This window comes from Mytilus edulis, chromosome 7 (assembly GCF_963676685.1).
Source record: "Mytilus edulis chromosome 7, xbMytEdul2.2, whole genome shotgun sequence".
In the NCBI taxonomy this organism is placed as follows: domain Eukaryota; kingdom Metazoa; phylum Mollusca; class Bivalvia; order Mytilida; family Mytilidae; genus Mytilus; species Mytilus edulis.
In genome coordinates this window covers 39,453,844-39,473,073 of record NC_092350.1, presented here as the reverse complement: position 1 = coordinate 39,473,073, position 19,230 = coordinate 39,453,844, and the positions used below count along the sequence as shown (strand labels likewise).

General features: G+C 35.0%; 1 long non-coding RNA gene across 2 annotated transcripts; it reads right to left on the bottom strand.

Annotated features, from left to right (window-relative positions):
- Positions 1-193: 193 nt before the first annotated feature.
- LOC139482874 (uncharacterized) lies at positions 194-15,336 on the bottom strand. Of its 2 annotated transcripts, none has more exons than XR_011654990.1 (3): positions 15,203-15,336; positions 13,836-13,943; positions 194-352 (listed from the first exon to the last, which is right to left on the bottom strand). It is a non-coding gene; the product is annotated as an uncharacterized lncRNA (long non-coding RNA). The 2 variants fall into 2 exon arrangements; XR_011654989.1 differs by having other exon boundaries at positions 15,063-15,334.
- Positions 15,337-19,230: the final 3,894 nt, after the last annotated feature.

The following is a 19,230-nucleotide window of genomic DNA, read 5'->3' as shown; positions in this document are numbered from 1 at the left end:
ACCTAGTGGTCTTTGGTGGTATCTCGCATAACATTAATAAGGTCTTTTTAAAAGGCAACTTGAAATTATTAGTCCCATATTTATGTGCTATAGCAAATGTATGGGCTGCTGATCTGCATATATGATAGCAATATATTCTTATGTTTTCAATGACCCCTTATTTCTTCACTCCACTTTATAAGATAGAAATAAATGTTATTCCATATTTTATTGGGTTTTTTAAAGGTATCATAATTTAGACATAAAGACAAAACTAAGCACAGTGAAAAAAGTCTACTCTGTCCTGTAAAGTTTGAGATGTTTTTGTTGTTCAATCTTTGTCACTTGTATGGAAACACTAAATCTTGATAACCTACAACAGAAATATTATCACTTTTATTTCAATTCAATTGTTGCAGTTATCATGCATGTAATAGAGAAAATGATAAATTAGACCAGATCTCCACATTAGTAATATCAAAACTAGAGGCTTCAATGAGCCTGTGTCACTCACATGATACTTTTATTTACAATTGATGCATGATACAGAAATTGTCCATACCAATCGTTAGTGTTTACCATACAATACAGTACTTCTATACACTGTCTGTATACAGTATTTGTCGGATTTTGTCCATACCTATCGTCGATGTTTGACATAAAATACAATACTCCTATATACCGTATATCAACAGTATTTGTCTATACCTACCGTCGGTGGTTAACATACAATACAGTCCTATATACCGTATATCAACAGTATTTGTCTATACCTACCGTCAGTGGTTAACATACGATATAGTACTCCTTTGCACCGTCCATCAACAGTATTTGTCTATACCTACAGTCGGTGGTTAACATGCAATAGCATACTCCTATATACCGCCTATCAACAGTATTTGTCTATACCTACCGTCAGTGTTTAACATACGATATAGTACTCCTTTGCACCGTCCATCAGCAGTATTTGTCTATACCTACCGTCGGTGGTTAACATACGATATAGACTAGTACTCCTTTACACAGTCTATCAGCAGTATTTGTCTTAACCTGCTGTCGGTGATTTACATACAATATAGTACTTCTTTACACAGTCTATCAACAGTTTTTGTCTATACCTACCGTCGATGGTTAACATACGATATAGTACTCCTTTACACAGTCTATCAACAGTATTTGTATATACTTACCGTCGATGGTTAACATACGATAAAGTACTCCTTTACACAGCCTTTCAACATTATTTGTCTATACCGTCCGCCGGTGGTTAACATACGATATAGTGCTCCTTAACACAGTCTATCAACAGTATTTGTATATACCTACCGTCGATGGTTAACATACGATAAAGTACTCCTTTACACAGCCTTTCAACATTATTTGTCTACACCTACCGTCGGTGGTTAACATACGATATAGTACTCCTATATACCGTCTATCAACAGTATTTGTCTATACCTACTGTCGGTAGTTGACAAACAATATAGTGCTCCTATATACTGTCCATCAACAGTATTTGTCTATACCTACCGTCGGTGGTTTACATTCAATATAGTGCTCCTATATACCGTCTATCAACAGTATTTGTCTATACCTACTGTCGGTAGTTAACATACAATATAGTGCTCCTATATACCGTCTATCAACAGTATTTGTCTATACCTACCGTCGGTGGTTAACATACAATATAGTGCTCCCATATACCGTCTATCAACAGTATTTGTCTATACCTACCGTCGGTATTTAACATACAATATAGTGCTCCCATCAACCGTCTATCAACAGTATTTGTCTATACCTACCGTCGGTGGTTAACATACAATATAGTGCTCCTATATACCGTCTATCAACAGTATTTGTCTATACCTACCGTCGGTGGTTAACATACAATATAGTGCTCCCATATACCGTCTATCAACAGTATTTGTCTATACCTACTGTCAGTAGTTAAAATACAATATAGTGCTCCTATATACCGTCTATCAACAGTATTTGTCTATACCTACCGTCGGTAGTTAACATACAATATAGTGCTCCAATATACCGTCTATCAACAGTATTTGTCTATACCTACCGTCGGTGGTTAACATACAATATAGTGCTCCTATATACCGTCTATCAACAGTATTTGTCTATACCTACCGTCAGTGTTTAACATACAATATAGTACTCCTTTGCACCGTCCATCAACAGTATTTGTCTATACCTACCGTCGGTGGTTAACATACGATATAGACTAGTACTCCTTTACACAGTCTATCAACAGTATTTGTCTTAACCTGCTGTCGGTGATTTACAAACAATATAGTACTTCTTTACACAGTCTATCAACAGTTTTTGTCTATACCTACCGTCGGTGGTTAACATACGATATAGTACTCCTTTACACAGTTTATCAACAGTATTTGTATATACTTACCGTCGATGGTTAACATACGATAAAGTTCTCCTTTACACAGCCTTTCAACATTATTTGTCTATACCTACCGCCGGTGGTTAACATACGATATAGTGCTCCTTAACACAGTCTATCAACAGTATTTGTATATACCTACCGTCGATTGTTAACATACGATAAAGTACTCCTTTACACAGCCTTTCAACATTATTTGTCTACCCCTACCGTCGGTGGTTAACATACGATATACTTGTAGTACTCCTATATACCGTCTATCAACAGTATTTGTCTATACCTACCGTCGGTGGTTAACATACAATATAGTGCTCCTACAATGTATATACCGTCTATCAACAGTATTTGTCTATACCTACCGTCGGTGGTTTACATACAATATAGTGCTCCTATATACCGTCTATCAACAGTATTTGTCTATACCTACTGTCGGTAGTTAACATACAATATAGTGCTCCTATATACCGTTTATCAACAGTATTTGTCTATACCTACCGTCGCTGGTTAACATACAATATAGTGCTCTTTTATACCGTCTATCAACAGTATCTGTCTATACCTACTGTCGGTAGTTAACATACAATATAGTGCTCCTATATACCATCTATCAACAGTATATGTCTATACCTACCGTCGGTGGTTAAAATACAATATAGTGCTTCTATATACCGTCTATCAACAGTATTTGTCTATACCTACCGTCGTTGGTTAACATACAATATAGTGCTCCTATATACCGTCTATCAACAGTATTTGTCTATATCTACCGTCGATGGTTAACATACAATATAGTGCTCCCATATACCGTCTATCAACAGTATTTGTCTATACCTACCGTCGGTAGTTAACAGACAATATAGTGCTCCAATATACCGTCTATCAACAGTATTTGTCTATACCTACCGTCGGTGGTTAACATACAATATAGTGCTCCTATATACCGTCTATCAACAGTATTTGTCTATACCTACCGTCGGTGGTTAACATACAATATAATGCTCCCATATACCGTCTATCAACAGTATTTGTCTATACCTACTGTCGGTAGTTAACATACAATATAGTGCTTCTATATACCGTCTATCAACAGTATTTGTCTATACCTACCGTCGGTGGTTAACATACAATATAGTGCTCCTATATACCGTCTATCAACAGTATTTGTCTATACCTACTGTCGGTAGTTAACATACAATATAGTGCTCCTATATACCATCTATCAACAGTATATGTCTATAAATACCGTCGGTGGTTAAAATACAATACAGTGCTTCTATATACCGTCTATCAACAGTATTTGTCTATACCTACAGTCGGTGGTTAACATACAATATAGTGCTCCTATATATCGTCTATCAACAGTATTTGTCTATATCTACCGTCGGTGGTTAACATACAATATAGTGCTCCCATATACCGTCTATCAACAGTATTTGTCTATACCTACTGTCGGTAGTTAACATACAATATAGTGCTCCTATATACCATCTATCAACAGTATATGTCTATACCTACCGTCGGTGGTTAACATACAATATAATGCTCCCATATACCGTCTATCAACAGTATTTGTCTATACCTACCGTCGGTGGTTAACATACAATATAGTGCTCCTACAATGTATATACCGTCTATCAACAGTATTTGTCTATACCTACCGTCGGTAGTTTACATACAATATAGTGCTCCTATATACCGTATATCAACAGTATTTGTCTATACCTACTGTCGGTAGTTAACATACAATATAGTGCTCCTATATACCGTTTATCAACAGTATTTGTCTATACCTACCGTCGCTGGTTAACATACAATATAGTGCTCTTTTATACCGTCTATCAACAGTATCTGTCTATACCTACTGTCGGTAGTTAACATACAATATAGTGCTCCTATATACCATCTATCAACAGTATATGTCTATACCTACCGTCGGTGGTTAAAATACAATATAGTGCTTCTATATACCGTCTATCAACAGTATTTGTCTATACCTACCGTCGGTGGTTAACATACAATATAGTGCTCCTATATACCGTCTATCAACAGTATTTGTCTATATCTACCGTCGGTGGTTAACATACAATATAGTGCTCCCATATACCGTCTATCAACAGTATTTGTCTATACCTACCGTCGGTAGTTAACATACAATATAGTGCTCCAATATACCGTCTATCAACAGTATTTGTCTATACCTACCGTCGGTGGTTAACATACAATATAGTGCTCCTATATACCGTCTATCAACAGTATTTGTCTATACCTACCGTCGGTGGTTAACATACAATATAATGCTCCCATATACCGTCTATCAACAGTATTTGTCTATACCTACTGTCGGTAGTTAACATACAATATAGTGCTTCTATATACCGTCTATCAACAGTATTTGTCTATACCTACCGTCGGTGGTTAACATACAATATAGTGCTCCTATATACCGTCTATCAACAGTATTTGTCTATACCTACTGTCGGTAGTTAACATACAATATAGTGCTCCTATATACCATCTATCAACAGTATATGTCTATACCTACCGTCGGTGGTTAAAATACAATACAGTGCTTCTATATACCGTCTATCAACAGTATTTGTCTATACCTACAGTCGGTGGTTAACATACAATATAGTGCTCCTATATATCGTCTATCAACAGTATTTGTCTATATCTACCGTCGGTGGTTAACATACAATATAGTGCTCCCATATACCGTCTATCAACAGTATTTGTCTATACCTACTGTCGGTGGTTAACATACAATATAGTGCTCCTACAATGTATATACCGTCTATCAACAGTATTTGTCTATACCTACCGTCGGTGGTTTACATACAATATAGTGCTCCTATATACCGTATATCAACAGTATTTGTCTATACCTACTGTCGGTAGTTAACATACAATATAGTGCTCCTATATACCGTTTATCAACAGTATTTGTCTATACCTACCGTCGCTGGTTAACATACAATATAGTGCTCTTTTATACCGTCTATCAACAGTATCTGTCTATACCTACTGTCGGTAGTTAACATACAATATAGTGCTCCTATATACCATCTATCAACAGTATATGTCTATACCTACCGTCGGTGGTTAAAATACAATATAGTGCTTCTATATACCGTCTATCAACAGTATTTGTCTATACCTACCGTCGGTGGTTAACATACAATATAGTGCTCCTATATACCGTCTATCAACAGTATTTGTCTATATCTACCGTCGGTGGTTAACATACAATATAGTGCTCCCATATACCGTCTATCAACAGTATTTGTCTATACCTACCGTCGGTAGTTAACATACAATATAGTGCTCCAATATACCGTCTATCAACAGTATTTGTCTATACCTACCGTCGGTTGTTAACATACAATATAGTGCTCCTATATACCGTCTATCAACAGTATTTGTCTATACCTACCGTCAGTGTTTAACATACGATATAGTACTCCTTTGCACCGTCCATCAACAGTATTTGTCTATACCTACCGTCGGTGGTTAACATACGATATAGACTAGTACTCCTTTACACAGTCTATCAACAGTATTTGTCTTAACCTGCTGTCGGTGATTTACAAACAATATAGTACTTCTTTACACAGTCTATCAACAGTTTTTGTCTATACCTACCGTCGGTGGTTAACATACGATATAGTACTCCTTTACACAGTTTATCAACAGTATTTGTATATACTTACCGTCGATGGTTAACATACGATAAAGTTCTCCTTTACACAGCCTTTCAACATTATTTGTCTATACCTACCGCCGGTGGTTAACATACGATATAGTGCTCCTTAACACAGTCTATCAACAGTATTTGTATATACCTACCGTCGATTGTTAACATACGATAAAGTACTCCTTTACACAGCCTTTCAACATTATTTGTCTACCCCTACCGTCGGTGGTTAACATACGATATACATGTAGTACTCCTATATACCGTCTATCAACAGTATTTGTCTATACCTACCGTCGGGGGTTAACATACAATATAGTGCTCCCATATACCGTCTATCAACAGTATTTGTCTATACCTACTGTCGGTAGTTAACATTCAATATAGTGCTCCTATATACCGTCTATCAACAGTATTTGTCTATACCTACTGTCGGTAGTTAACATACAATATAGTGCTTCTATATACCGTCTATCAACAGTATTTTTCTATACCTACCGTCGGTGGTTACATACAATATAGTGCTCCTATATACCGTCTATCAACAGTATTTGTCTATACCTACCGTCGGTGGTTAAAATACAATACAGTGCTTCTATATACCGTCTATCAACAGTATTTGTCTATACCTACAGTCGGTGGTTAACATACAATATAGTGCTCCTATATATCGTCTATCAACAGTATTTGTCTATATCTACCGTCGGTGGTTAACATACAATATAGTGCTCCCATATACCGTCTATCAACAGTATTTGTCTATACCTACTGTCGGTAGTTAACATACAATATAGTGCTCCTATATACCATCTATCAACAGTATATGTCTATACCTACCGTCGGTGGTTAACATACAATATAATGCTCCCATATACCGTCTATCAACAGTATTTGTCTATACCTACCGTCGGTGGTTAACATACAATATAGTGCTCCTACAATGTATATACCGTCTATCAACAGTATTTGTCTATACCTACCGTCGGTGGTTTACATACAATATAGTGCTCCTATATACCGTATATCAACAGTATTTGTCTATACCTACTGTCGGTAGTTAACATACAATATTGTGCTCCTATATACCGTTTATCAACAGTATTTGTCTATACCTACCGTCGCTGGTTAACATACAATATAGTGCTCTTTTATACCGTCTATCAACAGTATCTGTCTATACCTACTGTCGGTAGTTAACATACAATATAGTGCTCCTATATACCATCTATCAACAGTATATGTCTATACCTACCGTCGGTGGTTAAAATACAATATAGTGCTTCTATATACCGTCTATCAACAGTATTTGTCTATACCTACCGTCGGTGGTTAACATACAATATAGTGCTCCTATATACCGTCTATCAACAGTATTTGTCTATATCTACCGTCGGTGGTTAACATACAATATAGTGCTCCCATATACCGTCTATCAACAGTATTTGTCTATACCTACCGTCGGTAGTTAACATACAATATAGTGCTCCAATATACCGTCTATCAACAGTATTTGTCTATACCTACCGTCGGTTGTTAACATACAATATAGTGCTCCTATATACCGTCTATCAACAGTATTTGTCTATACCTACCGTCAGTGTTTAACATACGATATAGTACTCCTTTGCACCGTCCATCAACAGTATTTGTCTATACCTACCGTCGGTGGTTAACATACGATATAGACTAGTACTCCTTTACACAGTCTATCAACAGTATTTGTCTTAACCTGCTGTCGGTGATTTACAAACAATATAGTACTTCTTTACACAGTCTATCAACAGTTTTTGTCTATACCTACCGTCGGTGGTTAACATACGATATAGTACTCCTTTACACAGTTTATCAACAGTATTTGTATATACTTACCGTCGATGGTTAACATACGATAAAGTTCTCCTTTACACAGCCTTTCCACATTATTTGTCTATACCTACCGCCGGTGGTTAACATACGATATAGTGCTCCTTAACACAGTCTATCAACAGTATTTGTATATACCTACCGTCGATTGTTAACATACGATAAAGTACTCCTTTACACAGCCTTTCAACATTATTTGTCTACCCCTACCGTCGGTGGTTAACATACGATATACATGTAGTACTCCTATATACCATCTATCAACAGTATTTGTCTATACCTACCGTCGGGGGTTAACATACAATATAGTGCTCCCATATACCGTCTATCAACAGTATTTGTCTATACCTACTGTCGGTAGTTAACATTCAATATAGTGCTCCTATATACCGTCTATCAACAGTATTTGTCTATACCTACTGTCGGTAGTTAACATACAATATAGTGCTTCTATATACCGTCTATCAACAGTATTTTTCTATACCTACCGTCGGTGGTTACATACAATATAGTGCTCCTATATACCGTCTATCAACAGTATTTGTCTATACCTACCGTCGGTGGTTAATATACAATATAGTGCTGCCATATACCGTCTATCAACAGTATTTGTCTATACCTACTGTCGGTGGTTAAAATACAATATAGTGCTCCTATATACCGTCTATCAACAGTATTTGTCTATACATACCGTCGGTAGTTGACATACAATATAGTGATCCTATATACCGTCTATCAACAGTATTTGTCTATACCTACCGTCGGTGGTTAACATACAATAAAGTGCTCCTATATACCGTCTATCAACAGTATTTGTCTATACCTACCGTCGGTGGTTAACATACAATATAGTGCTCCCATAAACCGTCTATCAACAGTATTTGTCTATACCTACTGTCGGTAGTTAACATACAATATAGTGCTCCTATATACCATCTATCAACAGTATATGTCTATACCTACTGTCGGTGGTTAACATACAATATAGTGCTCCCATATACCGTCTATCAACAGTATTTGTCTATACCTACCGTCGGTAGTTAACATACAATATAGTGCTCCTATATACCGTGTATCAACAGTATGTGTCTTTACCTACTGTCGGTAGTTAACATACAATATAGTGCTCCTATATACTGTCTATCAACAGTATTTGTCTATACCTACCGTCGGTAGTTAACGTACAATATAGTGCTCCTATATACCATCTATCAACAGTATTTGTCTATACCTACCGTCGGTGGTTAACATACAATATAGTGCTCCTATATACCGTTTATCAACAGTATTTGTCTATACCTACCGTCGCTGGTTAACATACAATATAGTGCTCTTTTATACCGTCTATCAACAGTATCTGTCTATACCTACTGTCGGTAGTTGCTCCTATATACCGTCTATCACCAGTATTTGTCTATACCTACCGTCGGTGGTTAACATAAGATATAGTGCTCCTATATACCGTCTATCAACAGTATTTGGCTATACCTACCCTCAGTGGTTAACATATAATATAGTACTCCTATATACTGTCTATCACCAGTATTTGTCTATACCTACCGTCGGTGGTTAACATACAGTATAGTGCTCCTATATACCGTCTATCAACAGTATTTGTCTATACCTACTGTCGGTAGTTAACATACAATATAGTGCTCCTATATACCATCTATCAACAGTATATGTCTATACCTAACGTCGGTGGTTAAAATACAATACAGTGCTTCTATATACCGTCTATCAACAGTATTTGTCTATACCTACCGTCGCTGGTTAACATACAATATAGTGCTCTTTTATACCGTCTATCAACAGTATCTGTCTATACCTACTGTCGGTAGTTGCTCCCATATACCGTCTATCAACAGTATTTGTCTATACCTACCGTCGGTAGTTAACATACAATATAGTGCTCCAATATACCGTCTATCAACAGTATTTGTCTATACCTACCGTCGGTAGTTAACATACAATATAGTGCTTCTATATACCGTGTATCAACAGTATGTGTCTTAACCTACTGTCGGTAGTTAACATACAATATAGTGCTCCTATATACTGTCTATCAACAGTATTTGTCTATACCTACCGTCGGTAGTTAACGTACAATATAGTGCTCCTATATACCATCTATCAACAGTATTTGTCTATACCTACCGTCGGTGGTTAACATACAATATAGTGCTCCTATATACCGTTTATCAACAGTATTTGTCTATACCTACCGTCGCTGGTTAACATACAATATAGTGCTCTTTTATACCGTCTATCAACAGTATCTGTCTATACCTACTGTCGGTAGTTGCTCCTATATACCGTCTATCACCAGTATTTGTCTATACCTACCGTCGGTGGTTAACATAAGATATAGTGCTCCTATATACCGTCTATCAACAGTATTTGGCTATACCTACCCTCAGTGGTTAACATATAATATAGTACTCCTATATACTGTCTATCACCAGTATTTGTCTATACCTACCGTCGGTGGTTAACATACAATATAGTGCTCCTATATACCGTCTATCAACAGTATTTGTCTATACCTACTGTCGGTAGTTAACATACAATATAGTGCTCCTATATACCATATATCAACAGTATATGTCTATACCTAACGTCGGTGGTTAAAATACAATACAGTGCTTCTATATACCGTCTATCAACAGGATTTGTCTATACCTACAGTCGGTGGTTAACATACAATATAGTGCTCCTATATATCGTCTATCAACAGTATTTGTCTATATCTACCGTCGGTGGTTAACATACAATATAGTGCTCCCATATACCGTCTATCAACAGTATTTGTCTATACCTACTGTCGGTAGTTAACATACAATATAGTGCTCCTATATACCATCTATCAACAGTATATGTCTATACCTACCGTCGGTGGTTAACATACAATATAATGCTCCCATATACCGTCTATCAACAGTATTTGTCTATACCTACTGTCGGTAGTTAACATACAATATAGTGCTTCTATATACCGTCTATCAACAGTATTTGTCTATACCTACCGTCGGTGGTTAACATACAATATAGTGCTCCTACAATGTATATACCGTCTATCAACAGTATTTGTCTATACCTACCGTTGGTGGTTTACATACAATATAGTGCTCCTATATACCGTCTATCAACAGTATTTGTCTATACCTACTGTCGGTAGTTAACATACAATATAGTGCTCCTATATACCGTTTATCAACAGTATTTGTCTATACCTACCGTCGCTGGTTAACATACAATATAGTGCTCTTTTATACCGTCTATCAACAGTATCTGTCTATACCTACTGTCGGTAGTTAACATACAATATAGTGCTCCTATATACCATCTATCAACAGTATATGTCTATACCTACCGTCGGTGGTTAAAATACAATATAGTGCTTCTATATACCGTCTATCAACAGTATTTGTCTATACCTACCGTCGGTGGTTAACATACAATATAGTGCTCCTATATACCGTCTATCAACAGTATTTGTCTATATCTACCGTCGGTGGTTAACATACAATATAGTGCTCCCATATACCGTCTATCAACAGTATTTGTCTATACCTACTGTCGGTAGTTAACATACAATATAGTGCTCCTATATACCATCTATCAACAGTATATGTTTATACCTACCGTCGGTGGTTAACATACAATATAATGCTCCCATATACCGTCTATCAACAGTATATGTTTATACCTACCGTCGGTGGTTAACATACAATATAATGCTCCCATATACCGTCTATCAACAGTATTTGTCTATACCTACTGTCGGTAGTTAACATACAATACAGTGCTTCTATATACCGTCTATCAACAGTATTTGTCTATGCCTACCGTCGGTGGTTAACATGCAATATAGTGCTTCTACAATGTATATACCGTCTATCAACAGTATTTGTCTATACCTACCGTCGGTGGTTAACATACAATAAAATGCTCCCATATACCCTCTATCAACAGTATTTGTCTATACCTACCGTCGGTGGTTAACATACGATATAGTGTTCCTATATACCGTCTATCAACAGTATTTGTCTATACCTACCGTCGGTAGTTAACATACAATATAGTGCTCCTATATACCGTGTATCAACAGTATGTGTCTTTACCTACTGTCGGTAGTTAACATACAATATATACTGTTGATAGACGGTATATAGTGCTCCTATATACCGTCTATCAACAGTATTTGTCTATACCTACCGTCGGTGGTTAACATACAATATAGTGCTCCTATATACCGTCTATTAACAGTATTTGTTTATACCTACCGTCGGTGGTTAACATACAATATAGTGCTCCTATATACCGTCTATCACCAGTATTTGTCTATACCTACCGTCGGTGGTTAACATAAAATATAGTGCTCCTATATACCGTCTATCAACAGTATTTGGCTATACCTACCGTCAGTGGTTAACATGGAATATAGTGCTCCTATATACCGTCTATCAACAGTATTTGTTTATACCTACTGTCGGAGGTTAACATAGAATATAGTGCTCCTATATACCAAGAGGGATAATTAACGGATCTGCATCTAGAATTTATCATGCTGCCCTTTTTTTGGATTTTTAAAATTCTTGTTATCCCTCAATTTTTACATTCATCCCAAATAATACAACAGTAGTCAATTAGGGGCAGAACACCCATTGTATTATGTTTTCTTGCAGTTATATAAAAAAAAAATGTATTTAAGAAAGATGGTATATTCTGGATGATATATTAGCACAACCTTGGTCAATTTGATTTCTCCAGTTACTTAGTGGGCTGAAAATTTTGAAACTAATATTTTTTCACATGAAGAATTTTGTAATACATTAATTTATTATCAAGTTTGGTTGAAAAGTCTGAATAGTTTCTGCTTTGTTCCAGTAATCAAACATTTTGTTTCATTTGCATCTATGAACATGTTATTCATTTTACACCACTCTTCAACCCTGTATAAATCTTCTTGAACATCATCATTTATATTTTCTAGATGTTTCCCCCTTATTTATGAATAGTGGTGTCATCAGCATATACAACGAAATAGGTCTGTTTCACAATTTTTAATGCATAAGGGAGGGTCATTTATAAATAGCACAAACAATAGAGGACAAGGTATAGAACATTGGGGAACACCAAATTTTACATGTTGTTGTTCAGAGTTAACATCACAAATGTATACCTTTTGTTATTCAGGTACGACTTAAAAAAACTAACAGTAGTCTCACTAAATCCATAAATGTCGAGCTTTAAACAAAGAAAGTCATATTCTACCAAATCAAAAGCTTTTTTTTTTAAATCTTAATAAAATTGCTAGGTTTAAATTACCATCTTTCATTTCTTGCAACCATGTGTCAATGATATTAAATAAATGTCAAGCTCAATCCAGTATATATTCCAAGTTATGGACAAATGATAATGCTATTAAAAATACCAAATCATAACCAGTGCCTTTCTCTTTTTCTATTTACAGTATATGACTAGATAATAATGATTACTTTTTTCAACTATTTTCATACTTTTTTGTTTCCTCTGCTTTTGTATTAAGGGCATAAAAGAGGGACGAAAGATACCAAAGGGACAGTCAAACTCATAAATCTAAAACAAACTGACAACGCCATGGCTAAAAATAAAAAAGACAAACAGAAAAACAATAGTACACACGACACAACATAGAAAACTAAAGAATAAACAACACGAACCCCACCAAAAACTAGGGGTGATCTCAGGTGCTCCGGAAGGGTAAGCAGATCCTGCTCCACATGTGGCACCCGTCGTGTTGCTTAAGTGATTACAAATCCGGTAAATAGTCTAATTCGGTAGGTCATAGTTTATGGCAAACTAAGCATCTACATAATCAAACTATTCCTAACTATACTCTACCTCAAATTCTGGAAACTGCACAATTTTTGTCATAGCAGTCTTATGGTAGCTGAACTATTTCTATTTTTTGTAAATCTGGATTAATAAGTCTTTTGTCACATTCTGGGGCTATAGAAAAAAAACATTACAGAATTATCAAAATTATGTGTGTATAATGTTTGTGTACAGTCATTAAACTAAAAAAAGGACAAAAATTATTTTTTTGTGTATAAATAAATAATTGTGATTTTAATGTCTTAATATTATTAAAAAAACTTCAAAAGATTAAATTTAAATTATAATCTAAACATGAAAGAGCACATATAAATCAACCTTTTACTCAGATTTATATCTAAAACCAGTTATAACTAGCTATAATATCTTTGACTTCACAAATATCATCATCTAATTTTACAAATCAGTATTTATTTGGTGGCACTTCCTGCACACTAAGTATGTTATGCCTTAGGTTTAATTTTGATGCAATCACATTTCAGAAGGTACATGTCTTGAACTGTTTTAATGAATAAATTACAGTTTTAAACTCAGTTTAGGCTGACCTGAGGTCAATAGTCTGAAACAATGTCATCAAACTATCAGTTTTACTGTAATATATTGATATTGTGACATTTATGGGAAAGAGCATATGAGTTAGTCATATTGGTCAATACAAAGGAAAGTTTATAGCTGAGACTACTATAACACTATGTGTTATACTAGTAGTCTCAGTTTATAACTATGTTAATTATATACATGACATATAATAATTAAATCATTTAAAAAACTATTCCAAAGATTTCTCTCAAATCATGTTTACATTTTTTTAGAGAAGAGTCTGTCTGAAATATATTCAGGGGTAGTCCAAATAATTATGACTTCTTAAAAAGCTATATTATGGGGGAAAAGGGGGGGGGGGGTCTATTATGTTTTTTTCATACAGGAGGAAGACGTCAAAGCAAAAAAAAAAACACCAACAAAACAAAATAAAATAATAGCCTGTCAAGACGTCCCTATATCATAATAATTTGGTCTAATTTTGGGATAATACATTTAACTTCCTTTGATGTCGGGAGGGGATAAGTTTTGACGATTAATTATTCTTGAAACTAACAATAATTATTTCTTATTGTTACTTTGTTAAGCGAGCGCGATGTGTGGTTCTCGAGTTATTTAAAAAAAAAAAAGGGGGGGGGTTGTTACTATATCAAATTTACCCAGTTTGGAGACAATAAATATTTAAAATCTAACCATAAACTCCAATGTTCCTGCTTTTTCTAGCAGAACAAACACGATGACATTCTCGTCTCTGTTATAATCAATAGTTAACTCATTTCTTCTTCCAGGTTATTTCTTAATCAATTATGATTATCAGCTGTCTATCTATTTACCATGTTTATGTTAAACTGGTCCGTAATTCCATTGTAGTGTATCGATAAGTGAACACAACAGGGAACCAGTTTATTAAACGTCTGTAAACCGAGGTATATAATATACAAGGTTCCTGAGTCAGTAACCGTAACTATCACCGTGCTTTGTGCGCATGCGCAAGAAACACCAACAACAAGGATAAAACATGGTACACAGTTCCGTAATTTCGTATATTTTTCTTATCTTCATACTAAAGAGCTCCAAAAGTAGGCGTGCTTAGGTGCACTGGGCGGGTCTAAAAACCGACTCTCGGTGGTTAACGTCTCTCGATGGTTAACTTTAAGTGCCTACCTTGATATATAGATAAAGTAAAGATATGCCGCATTGTGACCTTCTTCAGAAACAACAAAACTTCTCTTTCAGAGACTGAATTTAAATATACGCCAAACTATCATAATCTGTGGCGAATTACTTATTAACCCTTAATTCAAATATATACTTCAAAAGATCCTAAAAATAAGAGACATACCAAGTATAGTATCTGAAAACCAGAAAATAATTTATACAAAACAGGACGTCTCAGACAGGCTGACGATAGATGACGAAAAACTAATCTATATGATCAGGGCATAAAAGTAAACTTAATTTGAAAGACTTGTTTTATATCTAACATAGCGAAAAGTAAAATCACAAAAATACTGAAATACGAGGAAAATTCAAAACGGAAAGTCCCTAATCAAATGACAAAACCAAAAGCTGAAACACATCAAACGAATGGGTATCAATTGTCATATTCCTGACTTGGTACAGATATTTTCTTATGTAGAAAATGGTGGATTGAACCTGGTTTTATAACCAGCTAAACCTCTCACTTACAATAAAAGAAGATGATATTTTATGAAACCAAATGAAGTCTATTATCATGGCTCTTATCAACAAATTACTTAATTATGGGTGATCAACATTTCTTGGTAAAGAAATAGCCACCTGCAAGTGGATGCGAATGGGTAAATGTTCTCTCATTCTATAGATTTTACACAAATCCAATGGTGACATGAGTTCCCCAAATATTAAAAATAAAATTGAGAATGGAAATGGGGAATGTGTCAAAGCGACAACAACCCTACTATAGAGCAGACAACAGCCGAAGGCCACCAATTGGTCTTCAATGCAGAGAGAAACTCCCACACCCGTAGGCGTCTTTCAGCTGACCCCTTAACAAATATATATACTAGTTCAGTGATAATGGACGTCATGCTAAACTCCGAATTATACACAAGAAACTAAAATTAAAAATCATACAAGACTAACAAAGGCCAGAGGCTCATGACTTGGGGCAGGCGCAAAATTGCGGCGGGGTTATGTTTTTGGGATCTCATCCCTCCCCCTATACCTCTAGCCAATGTAAAAAAACAAACGCACAACAATACGCACAGAAGTCCGAGTCCGATATCAGAATATGAAACAAAAGAAAATAAACAAAATTGCAATACTAATAAATAACAACAGACTACTAGCTGTTATTGACATGCCAGCTCCAGACCTCAATTAAACTGATTGAAAAGATTATGTCTTCATCATATGAATATCAGGCACAATCCCTTCTCTTAGGGTTATAGTATTATACCATAATGAAATGTATGAGAAGAACATAACCCGTGTCATGTAAACAACTGGTTTTAAATAAATGTGTGTAGTTCCGATGCAAAGACCCTATATGTGAATCAATATTAAAGCCAAAATATGCAATCTTTAATGATCTGACAACAGTATCTAAAATATATTCCTTCCTAAAAAGACTGTTTAAATATAAAGGTTTTGTTATCTTTTGGGGTGAATACTGACATTTTTGTGCTTTGTAAAGTATATTACCATAAAAGATTGGATGTGAAATACCTGAACGTATAAGATGTATGCATGTTGACTTATATTTACGAACTATTTCCATAGTTACATGTATTTATTAATTACATGTATTTCTTAATCTGAAATGAGTACGTGCGTATATAAGAAAAACATTATAACGAATAAATCAGTGCCATCAACATGAACATAGGCAAGTTTGTGACTATATTTCAATGTCGTTGTTTCTTTCGTTCGGTAAATTTAAAATATATCACTTTTTATTACCAAACTATGAAAACTTGTGGTTTGTACAATTCTGAGTCCTTCGCTGGTTCCTCAATTTAAATCTTGATATCGAATCATGAAAATATTATGATATTTTCCGCATTAATACACATGTATTTTTTTTTTTATTTGACGAGCGCTTCTAATACATACAAAAGACTCATAAGCTTCTTTGAGACTTCTCCAGAGTGCATTGACGTACTTCGTCCAATTGATAAACCAGAGAATGGTATGCAACTACTCTGTTTTATTTGTTCAGCATATACATACATCTACGATTCTAAAGCATAAAAGTTGATAAGTTCTTATATATTAATAAGGACAACGTCGCTAGCTATAAGCAACGGAAATGTCGAATATTACTTTTTTGCAAAAAAAATCTTTTTCACACAAACTGGCTTGGCTATAGAAAATCTCTGATATCAAAAATAACCCACAAGACAAGTGACACAATTGTCAATTTCAACTGTGTGTATAATACAAGCTGCTGTCAAAATGTTGTATTTTAACTGGGAAATAGTTGTATTATGACTTTAGAAATCAAAAACTTGTAGATTTGTTTATCTATGTGAATATAAGGTACTAGTAAGTTTTTATGTTTATCCAGAAATGTCCGAGTTTGTATTTCATAACCATGTACAAAAATGATCAATTTCAAAATACAAAATTTTGGAAGCAAACATTTCAACCAGATTTTCAAAGCCTATTTGTGAGATATTTTGTTGTGGAAAAAATTGTCATATACCATATTTTGGAAGCCTAGTGAGGACAAGTTTACACCGACCGTGTTCCCCATGCTGTATTGAATGTAGGTTCCAAGGAATTCCGAGAATTAGAGATTACAAAAACAATCAAATACCCCCAAAAGATTGTTTTTTTTTAAATTTGTATTTCATTAACAAGTATAGTTTCATATTTTCATTAACTAGTAGTTTTCTAACCAATATTACGAGAGAATAGGTTTACTAAACTTAAATCTTGACAGTTGAAAGTCTTTATTGTATCGTGTAAACAAAAATTCCAATACGTTGGTATAACATATAAAGTCATATTTTCCTGATCAAAGCATATTATAATCATAAAGATTAGTGACATTGATATTTATTATCAGCTATTAACTCAACAGAAACAATGAGAGACTACACCCATAAATCATCATTAAACCAGTGAGTAAACAATAGTCAAACGAGTGTCACATGTGGAACAGGATCTGCGTACCCATCTAGAGCACATGAGATCACACAAGTTTTATGTAGGGGTTGGCGTTGCTTATAATCTTTAGTTTTCTATGTTGTGTCTTGTGTACTATGTTTTCCTGCTTGCCCTTTTCCTTTTTAGCACAGCGTTGTCAGTTTTTTTATCCATGAGTTTGAGTGTCCCTTTGGTATCTTTCGCCCCTCTTTTTGAATTCCATCACCACCATGCACAAGATTCTGAACACTTTGAGCTCAGACAAATCGATCATTAGCCGAGTATAGAATACAAATTAAAGGTTCAAAATCTTGCTATTAACTTGTTTATTTTGTAAGTCTTGCAAAATAATAACCTATTTAAAACGATACGTATAAAACACAACAGAATGCAACCGTTAGCTCTGAACGTCAAACGTTTGCTTTTGTCTGATTTGATGTGTATATTATTTTTTATCATTGCCATATATGTGGGAGGTTTGGCTAGCCATAAAACCAGGTCCAACCTACCATTTATTCTTAAATGTCCTGTACCATGTCAGGAATATTGCAGTTGTTATCAGATAGTTCATTTTTTTTATGTTTGTTGGCGTTTGTTGTTGTCGAGTTCAGTGTTTCTGTTGTTTCGTTATTTTCCTATAGTAGTTGATGTGTTTTACCCGGTTTTGGTTTGTGACTAGGATTTGTTTTCGCATAACCGATTTATGACTATTGATCAGTGGTATACA